This window comes from Coregonus clupeaformis, chromosome 20, assembly GCF_020615455.1.
Source record: "Coregonus clupeaformis isolate EN_2021a chromosome 20, ASM2061545v1, whole genome shotgun sequence".
NCBI lineage: Eukaryota > Metazoa > Chordata > Actinopteri > Salmoniformes > Salmonidae > Coregonus > Coregonus clupeaformis.
Window position 1 is genome coordinate 17,617,578 of NC_059211.1, and position 27,483 is coordinate 17,645,060.

The following is a 27,483-nucleotide window of genomic DNA, read 5'->3' on the forward strand; positions in this document are numbered from 1 at the left end:
TACCCCACCCGTTCCCCTCCCCCATAGGCCCAAGTTGTGCCACCCATGAGTGAGAAACCTACATGCCAAGTATAGACCATATATTGTGTTCCCTACAGGTTATAGAAAAGAGCTGAATCTCTGAACTGTTCAGACTACAGTCATAGTTTTTTTCCCCTTCATTTTTTATTTTTTATACAGTAACCTTTATTTAACTAGGCAGTTAAGAACAAATTCCTATTTACAATGACGGCCTACCAAGAGGCAAAATGCTTCCTGTGGGGACAGAGGCTCTGATTATTTTTTATGTAGGGCAAAACACACATCATGACAAGAGAGACACCACAACACTACATAGAGAGAACTAAGATAACAACACAGCATGGTAGCAACACAACATGGTACAAACATTGTTGGACACAGACAACAGCACAAAGGGCAAAAAGGTAGAGACAACAATACATCACGTGAAGCAGCCACAAGTGTCAGTAAGTGTGTCCATGATTGAGTCTTTGAATGTATAGATGGAGATAAAACTGTCCAGTTTGAGTGTTTTTTGCAGCTCGTTCCAGTTGCTAGCTGCAGTGAACTGAAAAGAGGAGCGACCCAGGGATGTGTGTGCTTTGGGGACCTTTAACAGAATGTGACTGGCAAAACAGCAGTGCTTAATTTGACCTCTCGCGGCATGATTTATTAATTTTTTCACTGTACACACTGTAAACATTCTAATAAAAGCGATCAGCGTTAAATTAAGTTGCCTCCTTGTTATTTCTCCCGCCCCCCAGAAAAAGACCATAATGTAAAAGTGCGGTGATCCTTCTGTGTAATCATCCTATCCTGCCACACTGATTCCAGACCTGCTCGCTTATTTGTACATAGAGGTTATGGGGAGGGCCAGTGGCGTAAATAACTGATCTTGACACAGGTCTTGGTAGTGGTGGTCAGCTAATGAAGAGGTCCCTACGTAATCACGTCACGTAGCCTAGGCTAGTCGTCTCCCTACTGAATTTGAATCGTGGAAAAGCAAAATAAAAAATGGATAAGAAAAGGCAATCGAGTTTGATTACATTTTTAAAGTCCAAAGATCCAGAGAAAGATGGTGAATCAAACTGTGCTGGAGGAGAGGAGTGAGGGGCAAACTGTTCCTGATGGCAATGCCTTAGCTAGCAGCGCTGCTAATCCCACCAGTTCAGCATCAACACTGGCACCTCCACTTGCTAGTAGGCCTACTAGCGAGTCAGACTCAGCGGGAGAGGGAGACGGGGAGCTGGGGGGGAGATGGGCAGTGCATCCACCAACGAAGTGCAAGGAGCAGGTGCAATTTGCAGTTCAAGAACAAGAAAACGTATAACCCCTGGCTTGTCATGAAGAATTCAAAGCTGGGCTGTATAACATGCAGAAATGTAGGGGGCTTGGGTCTAGAAACGACTGGAGGGATTAAACTAGCAAAAGAGTGGGTGGAATGTACAGTAAGTTAACAGCCTACATTGATTTATTTTATTTGAAGTTAAATTCCGATATTGTGATATTTGTTCTACTGCTACATTGATGTCTTGAAAATTATATTAAATTCAGGTCTTGTAAGCCCCACAGCTGAGTATGTGTGCATATGGCGGGTGATCTGCTGTGTTGTCTAAAAATGTTGCTGTACATTGATGTCTCGAAAATTAGGCTATAAGAAATTCAGACTTGTGTAAGCCCCGCAGCTATACTCAAGTATGTGGGTATACTGCAGTGATGTCTAAAATGCTTTGAATTAATCAGCACCTTGGAGAGTGCTGTCCATTTCACCACCATAGATAGTAGGCTACTTGGCTGTTTACTCTGTCTGCTGCTCTGCTAAATTGTGTTTGACACTTTTTTTCTCAATATGCTCCGGTACCTCAGAGCCCCCTGGATAACCCCCCCTCACTATATGTTCCGGGACCTCCAGATTTACAAATTAAGCACTGCAAAACGGGTGTTATATGTGGAGGATGAGGGCTGCATTAGGTATCTCAGATAGGGGGGAGTGAGGCCTAATACGTTTTTATAAATAAGGATCAACCAGTGGGTCTTGCGTCAGGTATACAGAGATGACAAGTTTACAGAGAAGTATAGAGTGCAGTGATGTGTCCTATAAGGAGCACTGGTGGCAAATCTGATGGCCGAATGGTAAAGAATATCTATCCGCTTGAGAGCACCCTTACCTGCCGATCTATAAATTACGTCTCCGTAATCTAGCATGGGTAGGATGGTCATCTGAATCAGGGTTCGTTTCGCAGCTGGGGTGAAAGAGGAGCGATTACGATAGAGGAAAACAAGTCTAGATTTAACCTTAGTCTGCAGCTTGGATATGTGCTGAGAGAAGGACAGTGTACCGTCTAGCCATACTCCCAAGTATTTGTTGAGGTGACTACCTCAAGCTCTAAATCCTCAGAGGTAGTAATCACACCGGTGGGGAGAGGGGCATTCTTCTTACCGAACCACATGACCTTTGTTTTGGAGTTGTTCAGAACAAGGTTAAGGGCAGAGAAAGCTTGTTGGACACTAAGAAAGCTTTGTTGTAGAGCGTTTAACACAAAATCTGGGGAGGGGCCAGCTGAGTATAAGACTGTATCATCTGCATACAAATGGATGAGAGAGCTTCCTACTGCCTGAGCTATGTTGTTGATGTAAATTGAGAAGAGCGTGGGGCCTAGGATCGAGCCTTGGGATACTCCATTGGTGACAGGCAGTGGCTGAGACAGCAGATGTTCTTACTTTATACACTGCACTCTTTGAGAGATTATGGAAACCTCATTGAGAGGTTATGGAAAATGTGCTCTTTAAGCATTTGTCCAGGGGGTTTCCTCAAGGAGAAAGCCCCTGCTTTTATGTCAAAGATAATAAAACTAAAACACTATAGGCATACTACAGTAATGTCCGCAAAAACACTACAGTAAATACTACAGTATACTACAGTCAAAACCGCAAAAATACTACAATGAATACTATAGTATATAAATAGTAATAGTACAGTATTTAAACTATATTATACTATAGTATTTTTTCATGTGGTTACAGACAAGCCTGTAGGGAGGGCAAAATGTGTCTGTTCATTGCTTCAGTGTAATCTATTGTTCATTCCTTTGTGTATTTATCAAAACCCCAATTAAAACAAATGGATTAATGGGAATTGATGGGGTTTTCAATCTAACATTTAATCCTCCTGTCAAGAGATCATGTTCCAGGAATGAGGTTAGAGGGGGAACAATCGAACAGAGTATATCACCTTTGATACAATGTTTTTATTGATGTCAAAGCATTAAACAAATCAATTACCGGGCTGACATTAATGCTATGCTATGCTATGCGTATAAAACAAGACATTTGTCAACGTTATGTTTATCACCTGCCATTACGCAGAGATTACCTTTTGGCTAACCTCGTTTTGCACAACGCTCTCTCACGGAAAGAGAAACAAATGTATTTAAAGTGCTCAGAGAAGACACAATAAAGCATTTAGGTATTTCTCCCACAACAGCAGACTCGTTCAATAATTCAACTCTAAGTGATATTACAGCTGTTTCCTATTTCCTTCCCAAAATACAAGAAAATGAAAATGTGACATTCTTTCACTTGAAGAGAAGAAACAAAGCATATCATACATAAAGGGTGAGAATGCCCCTCAATAAGGCCCACACTCCAGGTAACCTCCATCTTTTTCTTAACCGTGTTTACAGTGCAGGTTGACGTTTATTGTCATGAAGGCAGAACTGAGCAATTTCCACTAGATGGGCAAAGTCAAAATTGTCTGTATCATAAAAATCAATGAAAACAAAAACGTGTGGTCTTAATTTAAGGTTAGGGTTAGCAGTGTGGTTAAGGTTAGGGTTAAGGTTTAGTATCAGATTGTATGACTTTGTGGCTGTGCCAGCTAGTGACCACTCTGCAGAGCTGTCTCCAGTAGAGGTGTGCTGAGTAGTCGGACAAAATGAGTATCGTAACGGATATGGGCAATTTTTTGCATATGATTATGATCTGAGTATTTTTGGTAATTATCCATGATCGGAACAATATACATTTTCGGGTGCCAGCACACATTTTTCTCATGTCAGGCTAGTTTGCCTGTCTGTAAAGAGAAAGGCGGGCTGTACGTTGATCCTGCTCCTCTTATTGGATAGAGGTAAGCTGTATTTCTCTGTCTACTCGATTTATAATTTCACCCGATCACTTTCACTTCTCTGTTTCGGTCTAATCATTCAGACTGCTGCTGCTTCTTGTTAGCCTGCTACTATGATACATAAAATGGCATCAAGCTATCAAAATGTGCAGAATATCTAACAAGTGGGGCGAGGGTAGGGGAAAAAAATGAAACACCGACGTGCATTCTGACTGATACTAAACCTGTCTGCCCGCTGCAAATTGAGGACACACAGACACAGGTCAGACACAGACACACACACACACACACACACACACATTCCCCTCCGCGGCTCCTAATCTGCAACTTGTTTGGTCTATAAACCTGCAGGGAGATAGGTAGCCTATTTTGCCAACATCTACTTAGCCATATTAAAACATTTCAATTTTTTCAGATCACAAGTATCATCCAATCCGACTATCAACTGTCAATTTACGGATAGGATTACGAAAACGAGTATGCATAGCCGCGGGAAATAGTCTGGGGATGGGGGTGCTACAATTTTTTTGTAATGCCTGCGGTACCTAAGGCTATATCAGTCCACTAATACAGGACTAGTAAAGGCCCAGTGCACTACTTTTGTGAATATATATATATATAGATTTATTTTATTATGATTTTTCAGGGGGTTTCTGCGGCTATGCAAGTATGGCCATGTCGGCACACCCCTAGTACGAGTCATCCCAATAACAGCCTTTGTCAGTTTACACACCACCGGCTGTGAGGTGTTTCAATTGATACTGGCACTGACGGAGCCGGGAGAATCAGAATCAGCTGTTGAGTACTGTATCAAGCTGAACACCTGCCTTCACTCGCACTGAAAACTACGCTACAAAGCCCACAGCCTTAACGGTGGAAAATGGAGCTAGCTATATTACTGGATGTATGAAGCCCATGGGTATGGTAAGTCTTGGGAAAATAGGATATCCCTCTCTCCATTCCATGGTGACACTTCACACATGGGATCAAGCGGAGGCAGACTTTGCACAAAGCCCAAATCCCAGTACACATGGATTACTGGGATTGGAAAATGGAGGGAAGGGACTGCCAAGATGAAACGTCAGTGGGGGAATTTATCTGGGAAGACATGGAGCTCAAAGGAGGAGACCTAGGAACAGGGGAGGGAGAGTGGCTTATTGGTTGCTGGCAGGTGAGGTATTTAGGGCCTCTCTAGATCCTCACATAGGTAATTACAGCCGGTCTCTCTCTGAATGGCTCAACATGTTCTTCCCATCACACACTGTGGGTCTAAGCAGACATGTGTGCAACTCAGAGAGGCCTTTATGACAAGACACCTCCAGAAGTGTTAACCTTTAACAACAGGGGGGCGCTGTTGGAAGCCAAGGATGTAGCTCCTGAGTTAGTGACCAAATTTATATATTTAACTTTGCAAAATTGCATACATTTCTGTTTGCCCAGGCGTCTGAAGAGACCCATAAACAACTCAGTTCAAGTTTAATAAATTCAAATTCGTAATGACATCAACCCGGCCAAAAACAGAGTCTGCAAGAGCAGGCCGCAACAAGCCTGCAACTTCTCCCGACTCACCCCCGCCACCGAACGCTGCCAATGCCGGCCCCACGGAAACACTGACTGTGGAGATGCTGCAATCCGTGATAGGCACCCTCAAAACCGACATTTTCGGAAAAATTGACTGTCTCTCTACCAATCTCAGGTCAGAGATATCAACGATCAAAGACGAGCTTAAAAAATCTATCGAGAGTATACAGAATAAGCTCGACGCACATGGGGTGACTTTATCGGATTTGGAGCGAGGTGCTACAGACCACAGCACTCGCATTAGCGAGCTAGAGGCTAACGTCGGCTCATTGACAACTAGGGTGGCATTCCTCGATAATAGATGCGAAGATATGGAAAGTAGAATGCGGAGGAACAACATTCGTCTACTGGGAATACCGGAGGGAGTGGAGGGCCCAAGGCCCACGGAGTACATGGCCCAGCTACTTCAGGAGCTACTCGGGCTAGAGGAGAAGCCATTGCTAGACCGGGCTCACCGCACTCTGCGTAGCCGACCCAGGGACGGAGAACCCCCACAACCATTTGTCATCAGGGTGCATTTCTTTCACGTCCGCAGCGACATACTGAGAAGATCGGGAGAAGCATCCCCTCTTCTACATAAGGGTAAAAGAGTCTCGATATTTGCGGACTACACAACAGCTGTGGCTAAGAGGCGGGCTAGCTTTGGAGCTGTGAAACGCCAACTACACGCCTGCCCGGGCGTGAAGTTCGGCCTCATCTACCCTGCGGTTTTGAGACTGACTTTACCGGACGGCTCCATGCACAGATTCGAGGACCCGGCTATAGCGGCAGATTTCATCAACAAGAACGTGAAAGCGGCTGTTGTACCGCATGGTGTGTAACAAATGGTTGGCTGGCTGGTCTTCCTAGCAGGCTAGTTAGCAGGCCGAATGGGTGACTAACGAAGCCATCTTTGCTGGGTTCATCGACATATGAATGTCATTCTCTTTTTTATCTCTTTATTTCCAGCCCAGGTTTGCCGCCTCTAATGCCAATATCTGGGGGTCTGCATGGCTGTTTCAGTTTGTTCATTTACCATCTGCGTCGAGGTTAAACCTCTCTTAATCGAGGATAATTTTCCTTAAACTCTGTTGGGGACCATTCTATCCATGTTTGGCTTACTCTAGTTAAATGGTCACTAATCTTAGGTAGCACAGAGTAAGAGTTATCATGCTTAGCTCTAAACTTTCTTTGTATTTAGGGTTTTGCTTGCATCTCATTTGGGGAGATGCTTCGGCAAGGGCGGGTGTGAGGGAAGGGTTTGTTCACTCTATTTGTATATAGTTTGTATATGTTTTTTGTGCCTCTTCGCTTGTTTTTGTTTTTTACATTTGCGCTTTTAGGTTCAACTAAGATCTTCAGTTTACATTGTACCTTGTCCTTTACACATCCTCTCTCTCTCTTAAGATATGACTCAGCCTAGTGTAGCCCATACTGCTGGAGGGAATGGCTTTAATTTTCTTACTTGGAACTGCAGGGGCATAAATAACCCAGTTAAACGTAGTAAGGTGCTACACCATCTTCATCATTTGAAAGCTCACATCATCTTTCTTCAAGAAACTCATCTAAAGGTATCACAACACTCAAGTCTTAGGTGCAGATGGGTGGGTCAGGTGTTCCATTCCTCATTTCAGAGTAAGGCGAGAGGGGTGGCTATTTTACTTCACAGATCGGTACCTTTTACATGTTCTAAGGTGATCGCAGATCCCCATGGTAGATATATAATTGTCAGTGGTAGGCTGCTCAATACAAAGGTTCTTCTTGTTAATATCTATGCTCCTAACTGGGACAATGGTGATTTTTTCAAATCGGTTTTCTCTACACTCCCAGATATGTCCACCCATATGTTGATTTTAGGAGGTGACTTTAACTGTTGGTTAGACCCACAATTGGATCGATCCTCCACTAAACCTACCACCTTATCAACCTCAGCTAGAGTTGTTCGAACCTTTATGTCTGAATTCGCAATCTCAGATCCTTGGAGAATGGCTAATCCAGCTGGGAAAGCATACTCTTTTTTCTCATCGGTTCACCACACTTTTACGCGCATAGACTACTTCCTTGTTGATGACCGGCTCCTCCACTCCATATCTTCATGTTCATATAACCCAATTGTTGTATCTGACCACGCCCCTGTTACTATGGAAGTAGCTTTTCAAAATGTAGACAATCAGCGACCGCCTTGGCGACTAAAAACTCAACTGCTCAGTAATGAACACTTTGTCAATTTTGTTTTGAGTCAAATCGACTTTTTCATGATTACAAATAGAACCCCAAACATCTCTGCGTCTACCCTCTGGGAAACTTTGAAAGCTTATATCAGAGGTGAAATTATCTCCTACACCGCACATGAGAACAAATTGAAAAGGAATAGGTTATCTATGTTAACACGCTGTATTGCCCAATTAGATGACATTTATGCCGTTTCACCATCCCCGGATATTTATAAGGAACGTTTAACTCTGCAAGCAGAATTTGACACACTATTAACAGACCAGGTTACTGAAATGCTTGTCAAGTCTAGGAGCACTTACTATGAACAAGGAGATAAAGCCAGTAAATTATTAGCTCACAAGTTACGTCAACTATCATCATCATCTCAGATTACAAAAATTCGTACATCATCTGGGATATCATTAGATCCTGGGGGGATCAATGAGGAGTTCAAGAGATTTTACCAGTCTCTATATACCTCTGAAAGTAAAGCGGATACACTGGAATTGGATGATTTCTTCCACTCACTTTCTGTGCCTTCGGTCGGCCGGGATTTGGTTAAAAAATTAGAGCAGCCGATCACTGTTGAAGAACTGTCTAACGCTGTCAAATCCCTTCAATCTGGGAGAAGCCCAGGGCCTGATGGCTACCCGACAGAGTTTTATAAAAAGTTTATCACCAAAATAGCCCCTATTCTAATTGAAATGTACAATGATGCATTTGTAAATGGTGCTCTCCCACATACTCTCACTCAAGCAACCATTTGTGTTATTCTTAAAAAAACAAAGACCCTCTTGACTGTGCATCATACCGTCCAATTAGCTTGCTAAATGTGGACTATAAAATTCTAGCCAAAATTCTGGCAACGCGGCTAGAAACAGTCCTCCCATCAATTATCTCTCCGGATCAAACAGGATTTATAAAAAATAGACACTCATTCTTCAATCTCCGAAGATTATTTAATATTATATACAATCCTTCTATCGACAATACCTCTGAAGCCATTATATCCCTGGACGCGGAGAAAGCGTTTGATCGGGTTGAATGGAAATACCTTTTACACTCTAAATAAATTTGGCTTTGGCTCCAAATTCATGACCTGGATAAAACTTCTGTACTCATCCCCCAAGCCTCTGTCAGGACTAATAACACTCAATCAGATCGCTTCCCTTTGCAAAGATCGACACGTCAGGGTTGCCCTTTAAGTCCCTTACTGTTTGCTCTCGCCATAGAGCCACTTGCAATAGCACTTCGCTCCAACCCCCTCATCAAAGGCATAGTCAGATACGGGCACGAACACAAACTGTCTTTATATGCAGATGATTTATTAATATACACATCCAATCTTTCTGTCTCTGTCCCTGCTGCCCTTGCCACTTTCGCATCCTTCGGTCACTTATCAGGGTATAAACTAAATCTCAGTAAAAGTGAATTGATGCCACTTAACATGGCTGCAAAAAAATCCCCTTTACATAACTTGCCATTTAAAATAGCTCACAGTAGTTTTATTTATCTCGGGGTACATGTCACAAGTAGGTTTGAAAACCTTTTTCAAGCCAACTTTGCTCCTCTCTTAACCCGTACTAAGGACGATTTGGAACGGTGGTCTTTGCTACACCTCTCCTTAGTTGCTAGAATTAACTCTATTAAAATGAATACTCTCCCTAAATTCTTATACCTCTATCAGTGCCTTCCAATATTTCTACCCAATACATTTTTCAAAAAGATCGACGGCCTAATTCTACCCTTTATATGGGACAAAAAGCCTCCTAGGATGCGAAAACAGCTCTTGCAGAGGCCCAAACCAGACGGCGGTCTAGCTCTACCAGATTTCAGATTCTATTATTGGGCCGCTAACCTTAGGATCATTCAGTACTGGTTGCAGAGCAGAGTGATATTCCCACCCCCAACTTGGCTGGAGATGGAGGCTGCCTCGTCTACACCGGCATCATTGTCTTCCCTCGCTCACTCCTCTATTACAGGCCCTTACTCCTCCTTCACCAATAATATATGTGTCAAAACAACATTGAAGATCTGGAATCAATTTAGACGCCACTTTGGGTTTCAAACAACCTCTTCCTTGGCTCCGGTAGCCTCAAACCCAGCTTTTCCCCATCTATGATTGATGGTGCTTTCTCAACATGGTCTAATCTCGGTATTAAAAGATTCAGAGACCTGTATACTAACAATACATTTAGTACGTTTCAACAATTATCAGCTAAATTTGGTCTCCCCAGACATCATTTTTTTAGGTTCTTACAAGTCCGGAGTTATGTCCGCAGCATAGATCCAGGATTCCCCAACCTTTCTGGTGGAACACAGTTCGACACATTTCTCACCCCACTTCCTAATCAGAAAGGCACATTGTCAATAATCTATAGACAAATTTGCTCACTACAAGCCATCTCATTAAACAATATCAAATCCTCTTGGGAGGAGGAACTGGGTGAGGAAATATCTGATGAACTATGGGAAGGGGCACTCAAAAGGGTACATAGCTCTTCTATTTGCGCTCGACACGGCCTCATCCAATGCAAACTCATTCATAGGGCCCACTGGACCAAAGCAAGACTATCAAAAATTTACAAGGATGTGAACCCTAATTGTGTTCGATGTAACCAGTCCCCTGCTAATCATGTGCACATGTTTTGGTGCTGCCCATCTCTTGTTGGTTTCTGGAAAGACATCTTCAACACACTCTCAGAATTAAGCGGCACACAGATCGAGCCAGATCCTCTCATTGCATTATTTGGAGTTTCCTTACCCACAATACAATTGACCAAAATGAATAAGGATGTAATTGCCTTTGTCACGTTGTTAGCGAGACGATTAATTTTACTTAGATGGAAATCCTCTGCAGCCCCTTCTCATGCTCTTTGGATTAAATCTATTTTGAATTGCATAAAGTTGGAGAAAATAAAACAGACACTCAATGGGTCTGTAGACAAATTCTATGCAAAGTGGGCTCCCTTCTTGTCACGGTTCAGACAGACGACAAGAGGACCACAATTGCGTCACACCAGAAAGTTTATTAAAACTTAAGGGAAAAGGGAAGTAGGGAGTGAGTGAAGGCTCCAGGGGTTATCCCGTCCAATGTGCTGGGTCTGTGCCCCCCCCCAGTGGCAGCGATGCGTCCGATGACGCCGGTGGTTGGTGGTCCAGAAGTCCTGGGGGGGGAGGAAACACAGACACAACGGGGCGGATGAAACAAGGCAGAAGTACAGTTCAAGGGAAATCCAAATACGTTGTAGCAAGGCAGAAGGCTGGTCAGAGTTACCGGGGTCGAAGAGTAGTCAGGAGTCGTAATGGCAGAAAGCCGGTCTGGTTTTCCTGGGGCAGAAGAGTATCCAAGAATCAGGCAGGTCCGGGGTCACAAAACAAGGGTGAGCCAGAAGCGCGAGCACACAGGTTCGGGTGTGAGCTTTGCAGACGATCTGACAAAGGAGAGCTGAAAGACAGGACTTTAAATACTGGGAGAGGTTAGTGGGTAATGCAGCGCAGCTGGCAGAGTAATTAGAGCCGAGCAGAGCAGGGACAGGTGGAGCTAGTTAGGCTGAGTAGAGAGAGAGAGATGAGCAGAGTGGAAGATAGTGGAAACACATTAAGGTGGTAACCCGGTGGAGTGAGAGGGCTCATGACAGAACCCCCCCAAGGGACGGCCCCAGAAGTCCCAAGAGCAACACCACGCCGGGCGGGAGGAGGGAGCCGGAGGAGGGCTAGAACTCCTCCGAACGGTCCGAGCGAACGCCCTCATCCTCGGAGGAAGCCGGAGGGCCGTGGTCGGGAGATGGGACAGGTCCCGAGACAGGATCAGGCACAGGACAGGAAGCCGAACGGGCAGGACGGTTAGGGATCCCTCTGGGGCGGCCCCCTACGGATTGCAGGTTGATCAGGATGCCGTTGGTGGAAGGCGGTGATGAGAGTCCTATCCACAATCCGACTAGCTGGCACCCAGGTCCTTTCCTCAGGTCCATAGCCCTCCCAGTCAATGAGGTACTGGAGACCCCTACCCCTCCGTCTGGACCGAAGCAGGCGGCGGACGGTGTAAACCAGACCACCATCGACGAGCTGTGGAGGAGGAGGACAAGGCGCAGCAGGGACCAGCGGACTCTCATGAATGGGCTTAATCTTAGACACATGGAAAGTGGGGTGCACCCTCATGGAATTAGGCAGTTGGAGCCGGACAGCAGTTGGGCTAATCACTCTTATGATAGGGAATGGGCCAATGAACCGAGGTGCCAACTTCTGCGACTCCACCCTGAGTGGCAGGTTCCTTGACGACAACCACACCCTTTGACCAACATGGTAGGTGGGAGCAGGGATTCTCCGACGGTTGGCCCCGGTAGTGTAGCTGGCAACGGATCTGAGAAGTGTGGCTCGGGCCTGTGACCAGGTGCGGCGACATCGACGGGCAAACGCAAGTGCAGATGGGCAAGTAACCTCCCCTTCCTGACTGGCAAATAGAGGAGGCTGGTATCCATAAACACATTGGAAAGGGGACATACCGATGGCAGAGCAGGTCAGAGAATTGTGTGCGTACTCCACCCATGTCAATTGCTGCGACCAGGAGTGGGGGTTGCGTGAAGTCATGCATCGCAGTGCCTTCTCGAGCTCCTGATTTGCCCGCTCTGACTGCCCATTGGATTGGGGATGGAATCCGGAAGTCAGACTGACTGTGGCTCCCAGCAGGTGACAGAACTCCTTCCAAAAAGCGGAGGAGAATTGTGGACCACGGTCAGAAACTACATCCTTTGGCAGTCCGTGGATCCGGAAGACGTGTTCCAGGACCACCTGGGCGGTCTCCTTGGCGGTTGGGAGCTTGGGGAGGGGAATGAAGTGTGCCATCTTGCTGAATCGGTCAACTATGGTGAGAATGACGGTCTTGCCCCTTGAAGGGGGGCAGCCCCGTGACAAAGTCAAGGGCGATGTGAGACCAGGGACGTCTGGGCACAGGCAGGGGCTGCAGCAATCCGGCTGGGGGCTGGCAGGACGACTTGTGTTGGTTGCAGATGGGGCAGGCTTGGACGAATTCCCGTACATCCTTTCTCAGAGCGGGCCACCAGAACCTCTGGGCGAGCAGGTTGTAAGTGCGGGTGGAGCCAGGGTGACAAGCTAGGCGGGAGTCATGTCCCCACTGAACGACCTGGGACCTTAGGTTTTCGGGGACAAAAGGGCGGTCAGCTGGGCAAGTGCTGGGACCGGGCTGGTTACGGAGAGCTTCCAGCACCTGTTCCTCAACAGCCCAGGTCAGAGCTGCTACGATGCAGGGACTTGGCAGAATCGACACAGGATCCTTGGAGGGGTTGTCATCCTTCTGGAATTGACGGGAGAGGGCGTCTGGCTTGGTGTTGCGTGATCCAGGCCGGTATGACAGAGTGAAATTAAACCTGGTGAAGAACAGGGCCCAGCGGGACTGCCTGGAGTTCAACCGTTTGGCCGTGCGGATGTACTCCAAGTTCTTATGATCGGTCCAAACGAGAAATGGAATGGTGGACCCCTCCAGCCAGTGACGCCACTCCTCCAAGGCAAGCTTCACAGCCAGCAGCTCTCGGTTCCCTATGTCGTAATTGCACTCAGAGGGGGACAACCGACGTGAGAAAAAGGCACAGGGATGGAGCTTCCTATCCTCCGCAGCCCACTGAGAAATCACAGCACCAACTCCCACATCCGAGGCGTCCACCTCCACAATGAATTGCCGGTCCACGTCAGGCATCTGGAGGATGGGAGCGGAGGTGAACCTTACCTTGAGGGTACTGAAGGCCTTGTCGGCTGCTGGGGTCCAGGTGAAGGGTTGCTTGGTGCTGGTTAGAGCAGTGAGAGGGGCAGCAACGGTACTGTAGTTCCGGATAAACTTTCTATAGAAGTTAGCAAACCCCAGAAACTGTTGCAGCTTCTTTCTGTTCTCCGGAACTGGCCATGAAGTGACTGCTGATACTTTGGCAGGATCCATTTGGATACTTCCCTCTGCCACTATGTACCCCAGGAAGGCCACTGTCTTGACGTGAAACTCACATTTCTCTGCCTTGGCGTAGAGGGAATTCTCCAGAAGACGATGAAGGACTTGCTGGACATGGCGGGTGTGTTCAGACAGGTTTCTGGAGTAGATTAAGATGTCATCCAGGTAAACGAAGACAAACTTGTTTAACATGTCCCGCAGTACATCATTCACTAGAGCCTGGAACACAGCAGGAGCATTGGTGAGGCCAAAAGGCATAACCAGATACTCGTAGTGGCCTGTTGGTGTATTGAATGCGGTCTTCCATTCATCTCCCTCCCGGATCCGCACTAGGTGGTAAGCGTTTCTGAGATCCAACTTGGTAAAAACAGTGGCTCCCTGGAGCAACTCAAAAGCAGAGGTGAGCAGAGGGAGAGGGTAACGGTTTTTCACTGTGATGTCGTTGAGTCCCCTGTAGTCGATGCAGGGGCGAAGAGATCCGTCCCTCTTCCCCACAAAGAAGAAGCCAGCACCAGCCGGAGATGAAGATGAACGGATCAATCCTGTGGACAGAGAGTCATTGATGTAGTCCTCCATGGACCTTCTTTCAGGAGCAGACAACGAATAAAGACGGCCCCTTGGAGGGGCTGTTCCAGGGAGGAGGTCGATGGCACAGTCGTACGGTCGGGTGAGGGGGCAGAGATGTGGCTCTTGCTTTGTTAAACACTTCTCTGAGACCATGGTAGCATTCTGGGACATGGGAGAGGTCAGGAGCGGAGTTAGTAGGTACTGGCCGAGGGGGTAGTGCGGCAGCAAGCAGGCAGGTTCGGTGGCAGTCCTCTCCCCACTCCCTGATCACCCCGGTCACCCAGTCGAGCTGAGGGTTGTGCCGGCGGAGCCATGGGTAACCCAGGATGAGGGGTTGGCCTGGAGAGGGGGAGCAGGTGAAACTGGATAGTTTCTTGATGGTTTCCGGACAGACCCATCAAGACCGGGGCCGTGACATGAGTGACCGATCCGAGTAAGTGTCCGTCCAGTGCCCGGGCAGGAATAGGAGGTGTCAAACGGAGGTTCTCCAGTCCCAGTTGGCGTGCCAGCTTGATGTCCATTATGTTGGCTTCGGCGCCAGAATCCACCAGAGCAGCCAGGGTGTGAGTTGAGTCAGAGAGGCGGAGGTGAACTTGCAGCAAGGGTTTGCGGTCGGAGGACTGGATGGTCATTGAGCTCAACCGGACTCCCCCAATGCCCGGTGAGCTTCGGCTTTTAAAGGGCAGGTTACCACACGATGTCCATCACCTCCACAATAGAGGCAGAGGTTTGAGGTGAAGCGGCGCTGGCGCTCTGCAGGAGTGAGAGAGGCTCGCCCAATCTCCATAGGCTCAGACTGATCAAGCTGACTTGGGTGAGTGGCAGTAGCTGACAGGAGCCCAGTCGGATCTCTCCGAATGCCGGTAGTTGGTGGACCTTGGCGCCCCCTCTCACGACGACGGGTCTGTATCCTTCTGTCGATCCGGACAGTCAGTGCGATGGCTTCATCAAGAGTGGAAGGCAGTTCATGGGAGACCAACTCGTCCTTGATATAGTCAGCCAAGCTATGGAAGAACGCGTCCACCAACGATGGTGTGTTCCAAGAACTTCGTCTTGCCAGGGTTCGGAAGTCGATGGAATGGTCTGCGACTGTACGTCTGCCTTGTCGAATACTGAACAGTTCACGAGACGCCTCTGCGGTTGGTGAATCCAGGTCAAACACCTTCAGCATCTCCTCAGCAAACAGGTCGAAGGTTGCACATGCGGGGGTTTGACGTTCGAACTCTGCTGTTCCCCAGAGTCGAGCTCGGCCCGTCAGGTGAGTGATGGCATACCCGACCCTAGCCCCCTCCGTGGCAAAGGTCCTTGGCTGCAAGGAGAACTGAAGTCGGCAGCTAGTCAGGAATGGCCGGACCTGGGTAGAATCGCCGTTGAACCGCTCGGGGTTTCCAATCTTGGGTTCCGGGGCAGCGGCTGCAATGACCGGGGCAGGTAACTCGGAGGCAGGGCTGGTGGGCAGACTGGCTGGGGTAAGGTTGGTGAGGAGTTGGATGATCCTGGCGAGTTGTTGTTGCTGCTGCTGGGACTGCTGCTGGTGCTGCTGGAACTGCTGATGCTGTTGGTGGCCGACCTGAAGCAGAGAGGTGATGTCGCCGCTCATGCGGCCTAGCTCTCTCTCAGTGTGTTCCAGGCGTAGCATGGCGGTGGGTTGCTCAGGTTCTTCGGTTTCCATGTCGGGGGAAGTGTGCGCTGAGTCCATGATGGTCAGATCGTACTGTCACGGTTCAGACAGACGACAAGAGGACCACAATTGCGTCACACCAGAAAGTTTATTAAAACTTAAGGGAAAAGGGAAGTAGGGAGTGAGTGAAGGCTCCAGGGGTTATCCCGTCCAATGTGCTGGGTCTGTGCCCCCCCCCAGTGGCAGCGATGCGTCCGATGACGCCGGTGGTTGGTGGTCCAGAAGTCCTGGGGGGAGGAAACACAGACACAACGGGGCGGATGAAACAAGGCAGAAGTACAGTTCAAGGGAAATCCAAATACGTTGTAGCAAGGCAGAAGGCTGGTCAGAGTTACCGGGGTCGAAGAGTAGTCAGGAGTCGTAATGGCAGAAAGCCGGTCTGGTTTTCCTGGGGCAGAAGAGTATCCAAGAATCAGGCAGGTCCGGGGTCACAAAACAAGGGTGAGCCAGAAGCGCGAGCACACAGGTTCCGGGTGTGAGCTTTGCAGACGATCTGACAAAGGAGAGCTGAAAGACAGGACTTTAAATACTGGGAGAGGTTAGTGGGTAATGCAGCGCAGCTGGCAGAGTAATTAGAGCCGAGCAGAGCAGGGACAGGTGGAGCTAGTTAGGCTGAGTAGAGAGAGAGAGATGAGCAGAGTGGAAGATAGTGGAAACACATTAAGGTGGTAACCCGGTGGAGTGAGAGGGCTCATGACACTTCTTTTCTTATGTTAAAAGAATACATTTCCCTGCAGTTCCAGAGTGATGTATATTTACAGTGGGGGAAAAAAGTATTTAGTCAGCCACCAATTGTGCAAGTTCTCCCACTTAAAAAGATGAGAGAGGCCTGTACTTTTCATCATAGGTACACATCAACTATGACAGACAAATTGAGAAAATAAAATCCAGAAAATCACATTGTAGGATTTTTTATGAATTTATTTGCAAATTATGGTGGAAAATAAGTATTTGGTCACCTACAAACAAGCAAGATTTCTGGCTCTCACAGACCTGTAACTTCTTCTTTAAGAGGCTCCTCTGTCCTCCACTCGTTACCTGTATTAATGGCACCTGTTTGAACTTGTTATCAGTATAAAAGACACCTGTCCACAACCTCAAACAGTCACACTCCAAACTCCACTATGGCCAAGACCAAAGAGCTGTCAAAGGACACCAGAAACAAAATTGTAGACCTGCACCAGGCTGGAAAGACTGAATCTGCAATAGGTAAGCAGCTTGGTTTGAAGAAATCAACTGTGGGAGCAATTATTAGGAAATGGAAGACATACAAGACCACTGATAATCTCCCTCGATCTGGGGCTCCACGCAAGATCTCACCCCGTGGGGTCAAAATGATCACAAAAACGGTGAGCAAAAATCCCAGAACCACACGGGGGGACCTAGTGAATGACCTGCAGAGAGCTGGGACCAAAGTAACAAAGCCTACCATCAGTAACACACTACGCCGCCAGGGACTCAAATCCTGCAGTAACAGACGTGTCCCCCTGCTTAAGCCAGTACATGTCCAGGCCCATCTGAAGTTTGCTAGAGTGCATTTGGATGATCCAGAAGAGGACTGGGAGAATGTCATATGGTCAGATGAAACCAAAATATAACTTTTTGGTAAAAACTCAACTCGTCATGTTTGGAGGACAAAGAATGCTGAGTTGCATCCAAAGAACACCATACCTACTGTGAAGCATGGGGGTAGAAACATCATGCTTTGGGGCTGTTTTTCTGCAAAGGGACCAGGACGACTGATCCGTGTAAAGGAAAGAATGAATGGGGCCATGTATCGTGAGATTTTGAGTGAAAACCTCCTTCCATCAGCAAGGGCATTGAAGATGAAACGTGGCTGGGTCTTTCAGCATGACAATGATCCCAAACACACCGCCCGGGCAATGAAGGAGTGGCTTCGTAAGAAGCATTTCAAGGTCCTGGAGTGGCCTAGCCAGTCTCCAGATCTCAACCCCATAGAAAATCTTTGGAGGGAGTTGAAAGTCCGTGTTGCCCAGCGACAGCCCCAAAACATCACTGCTCTAGAGGAGATCTGCATGGAGGAATGGGCCAAAATACCAGCAACAGTGTGTGAAAACCTTGTGAAGACTTACAGAAAACGTTTGACCTGTGTCATTGCCAACAAAGGGTATATAACAAAGTATTGAGAAACTTTTGTTATTGACCAAATACTTATTTTCCACCATAATTTGCAAATAAATTCATAAAAAATCCTACAATGTGATTTTCTGGATTTTTTTTCCTCAATTTGTCTGTCATAGTTGACGTGTACCTCTGATGAAAATTACAGGCCTCTCTCATCTTTTTAAGTGGGAGAACTTGCACAATTGGTGGCTGACTAAATACTTTTTTTCCCCACTGTATATATTGGTGATGTAAGAAGCCTGGTATGTGCATATACGACATCTCGGATGTTAAGGACGGTAATAACTGTGCTAGCTGACCTATAACAACTGGATCAAAACAGATATTTCTCCTTTTTTTTTTTTTTTTTTTTGTGTTTTATCTTATTTATGTATTCAATGCCTATTTTTTCTTTCATGTCTGTCTCTCTATGTTTTGCTGTATCATTGTCTTCAAATTGTTGTTCCATATTCATACCAAATAACTTTCAAGTGCAATTATTTACTAAATGCTGGTACTGAAAATTCAATAAAAAAAATAAATAAATAAATAAATAAAACCTTTAACAACAGTAGTGACTATATTACTGGAAGACATGACACAAAACACTGGTATGAAAAGGAAATCCAGGCCTCATTCTGAATACATTTGGTTATAATTGTAATAAAAATGGAATCAATGTCTTTCGGTGAACCATGGACAGAATTCTGTGTATTTACTAAAGCAATGATCTGCTAGTCCTCAGTGTAGTCAGACAGACAGAAGAGTGTGTTGGCATCATAATCTAGGGAGCTAGCTTTTTTTCATTAGCACAGCAGACAGTGTCAGTTTTCCAGTCACCAAAGAGGATAAGCTGTGAATCCAATCTGCGTTACAGACTGAGAGTGGAAACTCCTCCTGACACTGGGAATTGGGGCCCTGATTAGACTGCTCCTCCTTCGCACGCCAAGACAATGGCAGCCAGGTTGTACCCCTCCGTCAGCCCCCTCCCCTTCGTGGAGCTGAAGAGGGCCGCTAATAAAAATGACACAGATGTCTTTAACAAGTCTTTGAAGACTCTGCCAGGGGCCCGTTCACTTCAGTTAAAGCCAGTTGCTGTGAAAAAGCAATTTGAGGGAAATGTATTATCCCCACCAACAAAAGGCTGATGCACACTGTCCAGAGTAAATACATACATATAAAAGCACCATTAAGGGATCGGGTAATTTGATCTATTTAACTATCCACTGGAAGGACAATAAGAGGAATTGAAGATATTTAATATTTGACTCCATTACAGGGAGTGTTAATTTGGGCCAGAGCCGTCAGACCAAGACCAGGTAGCTCAAACCACTTCTAAAACCCTCAAGCATCCCCAGCATCTCATATATTTTCAGAGGATTTATTGCCTCAGCGTGATAAATTACCAATTAATAATTAACTAACCTCAAATGAACTGGGGATGGATTCATCTTGGAGGAAACCCCAGTGGCTGACGTGGACCATGCGCCAATTACCTGGGAGGTCAATGTGGACAAAACTCCCATCTATCTAAAATGTAAGGATGCAGAAGGATGCCTACTCAGAATTAGAGCTTGTTCTTTAAATATACACTTAATACTGTTAGATCTGTGCCCAAACATGGGGCATATACCACTCCCACTGCGCTGCAGATCACTCCCCTGTGGCTATTAGACACCTCTACACTTCAAAAGCTTACGAAATCAAGATGGCCCATCACTGCTGAATGTGAAAGAGAGGAAGATTCCTAATCACGGTGGATCTTACAGTTTGGGCTATTATCACCATTGGGTGAAACAAAGGTAGAATAGAGGCCACTGTATCTCTCTCCCTCCATGGTGTGTTTCCCATTAACCCTACAGCATAGGGGAAAGAAGCCATGGGTTTTCATCACAATCGGCAGTCTTTAATTGCTACACTTAACCTCGGTCTCTGATAGGGCTCCTTTGTCAAGGCGGATTATATCCCTGGCAGACTTTTTGAACGACACCCCCAATTTTTTGTTTACCGTAGGTAGGCCACTGCTGATGTGGCGGCTAATCATGTGTCAAGTCTGGCCACATTTGAAAAGCATTAGCTGGGTGACAGCGTTTACATCACTTGTGCATCTCGTGGCACCCTGATGGGAGATCATATTCAATCCCTCAACGGAGATGCCATGCTTAAGCACTCTATATGTGCAGCGCGGTGCGGAGATATAGGCCTTTACTAGGGAAGAGACATCTTGAAGGATACATTCTAAATGACAGGCTAATGATCCACTTTCCCTTTCTCCACTGACACAGGCAGAGAGTAAGATGCATGTACCAGCTGGGGAAATATGAAGAAAAAAAATCCACAGTTTACAGTACTGTAGCTTATACCGAGTAAAGAAAAGCTGTTAATGTTGACGACACCCATCGAGCAACAAATAAAATCTTTTATCACTGTCATTTTAAACTAGGTGTATTTGGGCATCTAAATGTCACGGTTCAGACAGACGACAAGAGGACCACAATTGCGTCACACCAGAAAGTTTATTTAAACTTAAGGGGAAAGGGATGTAGGGAGTGAGTGAAGGCTCCAGGGGTTATCCCGTCCGATGTGCTGGGTCTGTGCCTCCCCCCAGTGGCAGCGATGCGTCCGATGACGCCGGTGGTTGGTGGTCCAGAAGTCCTGGGGGGGGGAGGAAACACAGACACAACGGGGCGGATGAAAACAGGCAGAAGTACAGTTCAAGGGAAATCCAAATACGTTGTAGCAAGGCAGAAGGCTGGTCAGAGTTACCGGGGTCGAAGAGTAGTCAGGAGTCGTAATGGCAGAAAGCAGGTCTGGTTTTCCTGGGGCAGAAGAGTATCCAGGAATCAGGCAGGTCCGGGGTCACAAAACAGGGGTGAGCCAGAAGCGCGAGCACACAGGTTCCGGGTGTGAGCTTTGCAGACGATCTGACAAAGGAGAGCTGAAAGACAGGGCTATAAATACTGGGAGAGGTTAGTGGGTAATGCAGCGCAGCTGGCAGAGTAATTAGAGCCGAGCAGAGCAGGGACAGGTGGAGCTAGTTAGGCTGAGTAGAGAGAGTGGTGAGCAGAGTGGAAGAAAATTAAGGTGGTAACCCGGTGGAGTGAGAGGCTCATGACAGAACCCCCCAAGGGGACGGCCCCAGAAGTCCCAAGAGCAACACCACGCCGGGCGGGAGGAGGGGAGCCGGAGGAGGGCTAGAACTCCTCCGAACGGTCCGAGTGAACGTCCTCATCCTCGGAGGAAGCCGGAGGGCCGTGGTCGGGAGATGGGACAGGTCCCGAGACCGGATCAGGCACAGGACAGGAAGCCGAGCGGGCCGGACGGTTAGGGACCCCTCTGGGGCGGCCCCTACGGATTGCAGGTTGATCAGGATGCCGTTGGTGGAAAGCGGTGATGAGAGTCCTATCCACAATCCGACTAGCTGGCACCCAGGTCCTTTCCTCAGGTCCATAGCCCTCCCAGTCAATGAGGTACTGGAGACCCCTACCCCTCCGTCTGGACCGAAGCAGGCGGCGGACGGTGTAAACCAGACCACCTTCGACGAGCCGTGGAGGAGGAGGACAAGGCGCAGCAGGGACCAGCGGACTCCTGGGCACAGGCAGGGGCTGCAGCAATCCGGCTGGGGGCTGGCAGGACGACTTGTGTTGGTTGCAGATGGGGCAGGCTTGGACGAATTCCCGTACATCCTTCCTCAGAGAGGGCCACCAGAACCTCTGGGCGAGCAGGTTGTAAGTGCGGGTGGAGCCAGGGTGACAAGCTAGGCGGGAGTCATGTCCCCACTGAACGACCTGGGACCTCAGGTCTTCGGGGACAAAAAGGGCGGTCAGCTGGGCAAGTGCTGGGACCTGGCTGGTTACGGAGAGCCTCCAGCACCTGTTCCTCAACAGCCCAGGTCAGAGCTGCAACGATGCAGGGACTTGGCAGAATCGACACAGGGTCCTTGGAGGGGTCAGGAGCGGAGTTAGTAGGTACTGGCCGAGGGGGTGTGCGGCGGCAAGCAGGCAGGTTCGGTGGCAGTCCTCTCCCCACTCCCTGATCACCCCGGTCACCCAGTCGAGCTGAGGGTTGTGCCGGGCGGAGCCATGGGTAACCCAGGATGAGGGGTTGGCCTGGAGAGGGGAGCAGGTGAAACTGGATAGTTTCTTGATGGTTTCCGGACAGACCCATCGAGACCGGGGCCGTGACATGAGTGACCGATCCGAGTAAGTGTCCGTCCAGTGCCCGGGCAGGAATAGGAGGTGTCAAACGGAGGTTCTCCAGTCCCAGTTGGCGTGCCAGCTTGATGTCCATTATGTTGGCTTCGGCGCCAGAATCCACCAGAGCAGCCAGGGTGTGAGTTGAGTCAGGGAGGCGGAGGTGAACTTGCAGCAGGGGTTTGCGGTCGGAGGACTGGATGGTCATTGAACTCAACCGGACTCCCCCTATGCCCGGTGAGCTTCGGCCCTTTAAAGGGCAGGTTACCACACGATGTCCATCACCTCCACAATAGAGGCAGAGGTTTGAGGTGAAGCGTCGCTGGCGCTCTGCAGGAGTGAGAGAGGCTCGCCCAATCTCCATAGGCTCAGACTGATCAAGCTGACCTGGGTGAGTGGCAGTAGATGACAGGAGCCCAGTCGGATCTCTCCGAATGCCGGTAGTAGGTGGACCTTGGCGCCCCCTCTCACGGCGACGGGTCTGTATCCTTCTGTCGATCCTGACAGTCAGTGCGATGGCTTCATCAAGAGTGGAAGGCAGTTCATGGGAGACCAACTGCGTCCTTGATATAGTCAGCCAAACTATGGAAGAACGCGTCCACCAACGATGGTGTGTTCCAAGAACTTCGTCTAGCCAGGGTTCGGAAGTCGATGGAATGGTCTGCGACTGTACGTCTGCCTTGTCGAATACTGAACAGTTCACGAGACGCCTCTGCGGTTGGTGAATCCAGGTCAAACACCTTCAGCATCTCCTCGGCAAACCGGTCGAAGGTTGCACATGCGGGGGTTTGACGTTCGAACTCTGCTGTTCCCCAGAGTCGAGCTCGGCCCGTCAGGTGAGTGATGGCATACCCAACTTTAGCCCCCTCCGTGGCGAAGGTCCTTGGCTGCAAGGAGAACTGAAGTCGGCAGCTAGTCAGGAATGGCCGGACCTGGGTTGAATCGCCGTTGAACCGCTCGGGGGTTTCCAATCTTGGGTTCGAGCAGCGGCTGCAATGACCGGGGCAGGTAACTCGGGGGCAGGGCTGGTGGGCAGACTGGCTGGGGTCAGGTTGGTGAGGAGTTGAATGATCATGGCGAGTTGTTGTTGCTGCTGCTGGGACTGCTGCTGGTGCTGCTGGAACTGCTGATGCTGTTGGTGGCCGACCTGAAGCAGAGAGGTGATGTCGCCGCTCATGCGGCCTAGCTCTCTCTCAGTGTGTTCCAGGCGTAGCATGGCGGTGGGTTGCTCAGGTTCTTCGGTTTCCATGTCGGGGGAAGTGTGCGCTGAGTCCATGATGGTCAGATCGTACTGTCACGGTTCAGACAGACGACAAGAGGACCACAATTGCGTCACACCAGAAAGTTTATTTAAACTTAAGGGGAAAGGGATGTAGGGGAGTGAGTGAAGGCTCCAGGGGTTATCCCGTCCGATGTGCTGGGTCTGTGCCTCCCCCCAGTGGCAGCGATGCGTCCGATGACGCCGGTGGTTGGTGGTCCAGAAGTCCTGGGGGGGGGAGGAAACACAGACACAACGGGGCGGATGAAAACAGGCAGAAGTACAGTTCAAGGGAAATCCAAATACGTTGTAGCAAGGCAGAAGGCTGGTCAGAGTTACCGGGGTCGAAGAGTAGTCAGGAGTCGTAATGGCAGAAAGCAGGTCTGGTTTTCCTGGGGCAGAAGAGTATCCAGGAATCAGGCAGGTCCGGGGTCACAAAACAGGGGTGAGCCAGAAGCGCGAGCACACAGGTTCCGGGTGTGAGCTTTGCAGACGATCTGACAAAGGAGAGCTGAAAGACAGGGCTATAAATACTGGGAGAGGTTAGTGGGTAATGCAGCGCAGCTGGCAGAGTAATTAGAGCCGAGCAGAGCAGGGACAGGTGGAGCTAGTTAGGCTGAGTAGAGAGAGTGGTGAGCAGAGTGGAAGAAAATTAAGGTGGTAACCCGGTGGAGTGAGAGGCTCATGACACTAAATGAAGTAAGATAGCAGTGGATGATAGATTTTGACGTATTTGCCAAAATGTTTAATGTTCCCTTTCATGTCAAGTAGAATAAATGAAGGGACAAGTCGACCTCAAGTTTTGAAAGAAGTAGTTTATCCTGAAACAGGATAGATTATGAAAGGATTTGTAGGGGCTCTCCTGACATGTTATAAAATGAGCAAAACCTGAGTACTGCTTAATCATGAAGTGCTTCGAGAGGCTGGTCATGGCCCACATCAAGGCCAGAATGCCAGACACACTGGACCCTTTTCCAATTTGCCAACCTCTCCAATAGATCCATGGAAGATGCCATTTCCATTGCTATTCACACGGCCGTAACATACTGTATATGGACAAGAGGAACACCTATGTGAGAATGCTGTTCATTGACTACAGTTCAGCATTCAATACTATTGTTCCCTCCAAGCTTGACACCAAGCTCAGAGCCCTGGGTCTGGACACCACCCTCTGCAACTGGATCCTGGACTTCCTGACGGGCAGACCACAGGCTCTGAGAATTGGCGACAACACCTCCTCCACACTCTCTTAACACATGGGCCCCCCAGGGGTGTGTCTTCAGCCCTCTGCTGGACTCCCTGTTCACCCACGACTGTGTGGCTTTGCACAACACCAACTCCATCATCAAGGTTGCTGACGACACCACGGTTGTAGGCCTGATAACCAACAACGACGAGTCAGCCTATAGGGAGGAGGTAAGTGAACTGGGATTGTGTTGCCAGGACAACAACCTCTCCCTCAAAGTCAGCAAAACAAAGGAGTTGATTGTTGACTTCAGGAAGCAGAGGAGGGAACATGCCCCGATCCACATCAATGGGACTGCAGTAGAGAGAGTCAGCAGTTTTAAGTCCCTTGGCGTCCACATCCCCGAGGGCTTGTCATGGACCAACAACACCATCACTCTTGTCAAGAGAGCGCAACAGCATCTCTACTTCCTAAGGCGGCTGAAGTAATTTGGCATGCCACCCCTAGCAAAAAGTTATGACTTAATAGGCTATACAATCAAACATACATACTTACAGCATGGTAAGAAGGTTGTTTTGTCTCATCCTGTGAACATCTGGACAGCCGTTTTCATCTCACTTGGCCCCTTGCACTACATCAAAGCATGAACAGAACTACAAACTGTACATCAAAGGTCATACTCAAGGTAAAATAAAGGTTAAATTGTGTAAATGAATGGGTCATACTTTATTTGGATAGTCCGAGATGCTCTACAGATGGTCATACTATCAACAAATCTAAGGTTACAGTTAGGTTTAGAATAAGGGTTAGGGTAAGGGTTAAGTTGAGGGTTAGGAGAAGGGTTAAGGTTAGGGTGAGGGTTAGTAGATAGTCAGTTGAAATGTTACTGATAGTCTGTAGATAGTCTGTAGAGCATCTACAGATGGAATATCCAAATAGAGTGTTACCAATCACTGCCTTCACATACAGTAAACAGATAAAAGAGCTGATGTATTGATTGTCTATTTAGTCCTTCTATCTATTCACTCAGGACGGTATGAGTGAATCACTGGTAGCGGAGGCATCTCCGAGTGTGATGTGAAAGGCGAGATACCCAGGGCAGTCTTATCAGGTTCGCTACAGACACTCCTGACAGATCTCATCTGGTCCTCACTCAGTCACTCACTCTGTCACCCTGTGTTCCCAGGAAGCCATTGACTGGCCCTGAAGTCCCCTCTCTGTTTGATTTGAGTGCGGGAGGTGGATGGGCAGTGAGAAGGACATTTTCCCTACATCAGTCTTGGTGGGGCTGACAGTCACAGAGCAGAGGGGGAACTTCTGGCAACACAGAAGTGAGGGGGGTGTGGCGAGGGTGGACAGCCACCAGTCAGCCAATACGTTAACCCGATGTACCATTCAACTAGCAAGGCCAATTCATTTGTCAATGTTGACTCTCTGTTGCAATTGGTGTCTGTACTGCTCTGAGGCTGTTTGAAATTAAAAAGGTATTAAACAGCTTTGCAACATAACCTTAAAAGTTCAGTCACAGGCTTCTAAAACGTCAGTCTTTATTCTAGGGAACTCTTCTCACACTCATTGCAAGGCTTATGTCTCTCAGGTTGTAAATGCTGTATTGGAGGTGATGACACATCCCCCAAACTGCTTCCTATGCGTCTCTGTGCTCTCAGATTGACATCTCCCAGAATTATTCTTACAGTCAAGCAATGCCACAAAAGTATTGATCGTTTGCAGTTCCAATCAAGAAAAATTATTGAACTGACATTTGACGTTTTGTCATTTCTGTGTGGAGTCGGTGTGCCAAAATGAATCAAGGTGAGTCAGTTTAAACTCAGATGCCCTTGTATTTCAACACCCATCTCAAGATGCACATAAGCTCCCATGTTCATCTCAGTTCTGCCACCAATTACATCCCAAAAGTCTGAATGGGACACTTCACTTCATCTGTTTCAAGTGGTATTATTAAGTGCACACAGTGACTCCATTTGAATGAGGGAGTGGGGTAGGAAGGACACTGACAATAAGGTTGCCAGCATTACCTCACTACTAACTGAGTGGGGGTACTACATGTTCATTAGTCAAGCCTGGGTGTCCATGGAACTACTAGAGCTCAATTATTTGTTAGGATTATATGGGGGAAAGTATGATAAGCACATCTGAGCTGCCGGGCAGTCTGAAATCAGTCAGATAAGGTATCAGAGGCAGGTCTCTGTCATGTTATCTTAGCTACCAGTGCACGTGGCTACCAGTCTGTAAATTCTACACTCCCCTAGAAAATAAAGACAATACCCACATGAAAAAATACTACAGTTTACTATAGAATAATACAGTACTTACTATAAAAGTCTGTAGTAAACTGTAGTATACTGTAGAATACTATACACTGTAGTATCCATCGATCATGTGTAGTACTTACTATATAATGTTGTAGTATACTGTAAAATACTAGTAAATACTACAGTATACTACAGACCGCAAAACACTACAGTAAATACTACATTAATGTCCGCAAAAACACTACAGTAAATACTACAGTGATGTCCGCAAAAACACTACAGTAAATACTAAAGTATATACTACAGTATTTCATTTGCATAACCCTTCCCATTCCCCTCCCCCATATC

At 47.7% G+C, this 27,483-nt stretch overlaps 1 protein-coding gene and 1 non-coding gene across 2 annotated transcripts in view; one reads left to right on the top strand and one right to left on the bottom strand.

Moving 5' to 3' along the window:
• LOC121532926 (glutamate receptor ionotropic, NMDA 3B) overlaps positions 1–27,483 on the bottom strand; it is a 118,930-nt gene that overhangs the window by 61,822 nt on the left and 29,625 nt on the right. The window lies entirely within an intron of this gene.
• LOC121534367 lies at positions 2,776–2,828 on the top strand. The gene has a single exon (XR_005994599.1). It is a non-coding gene; the product is annotated as a U7 small nuclear RNA (small nuclear RNA).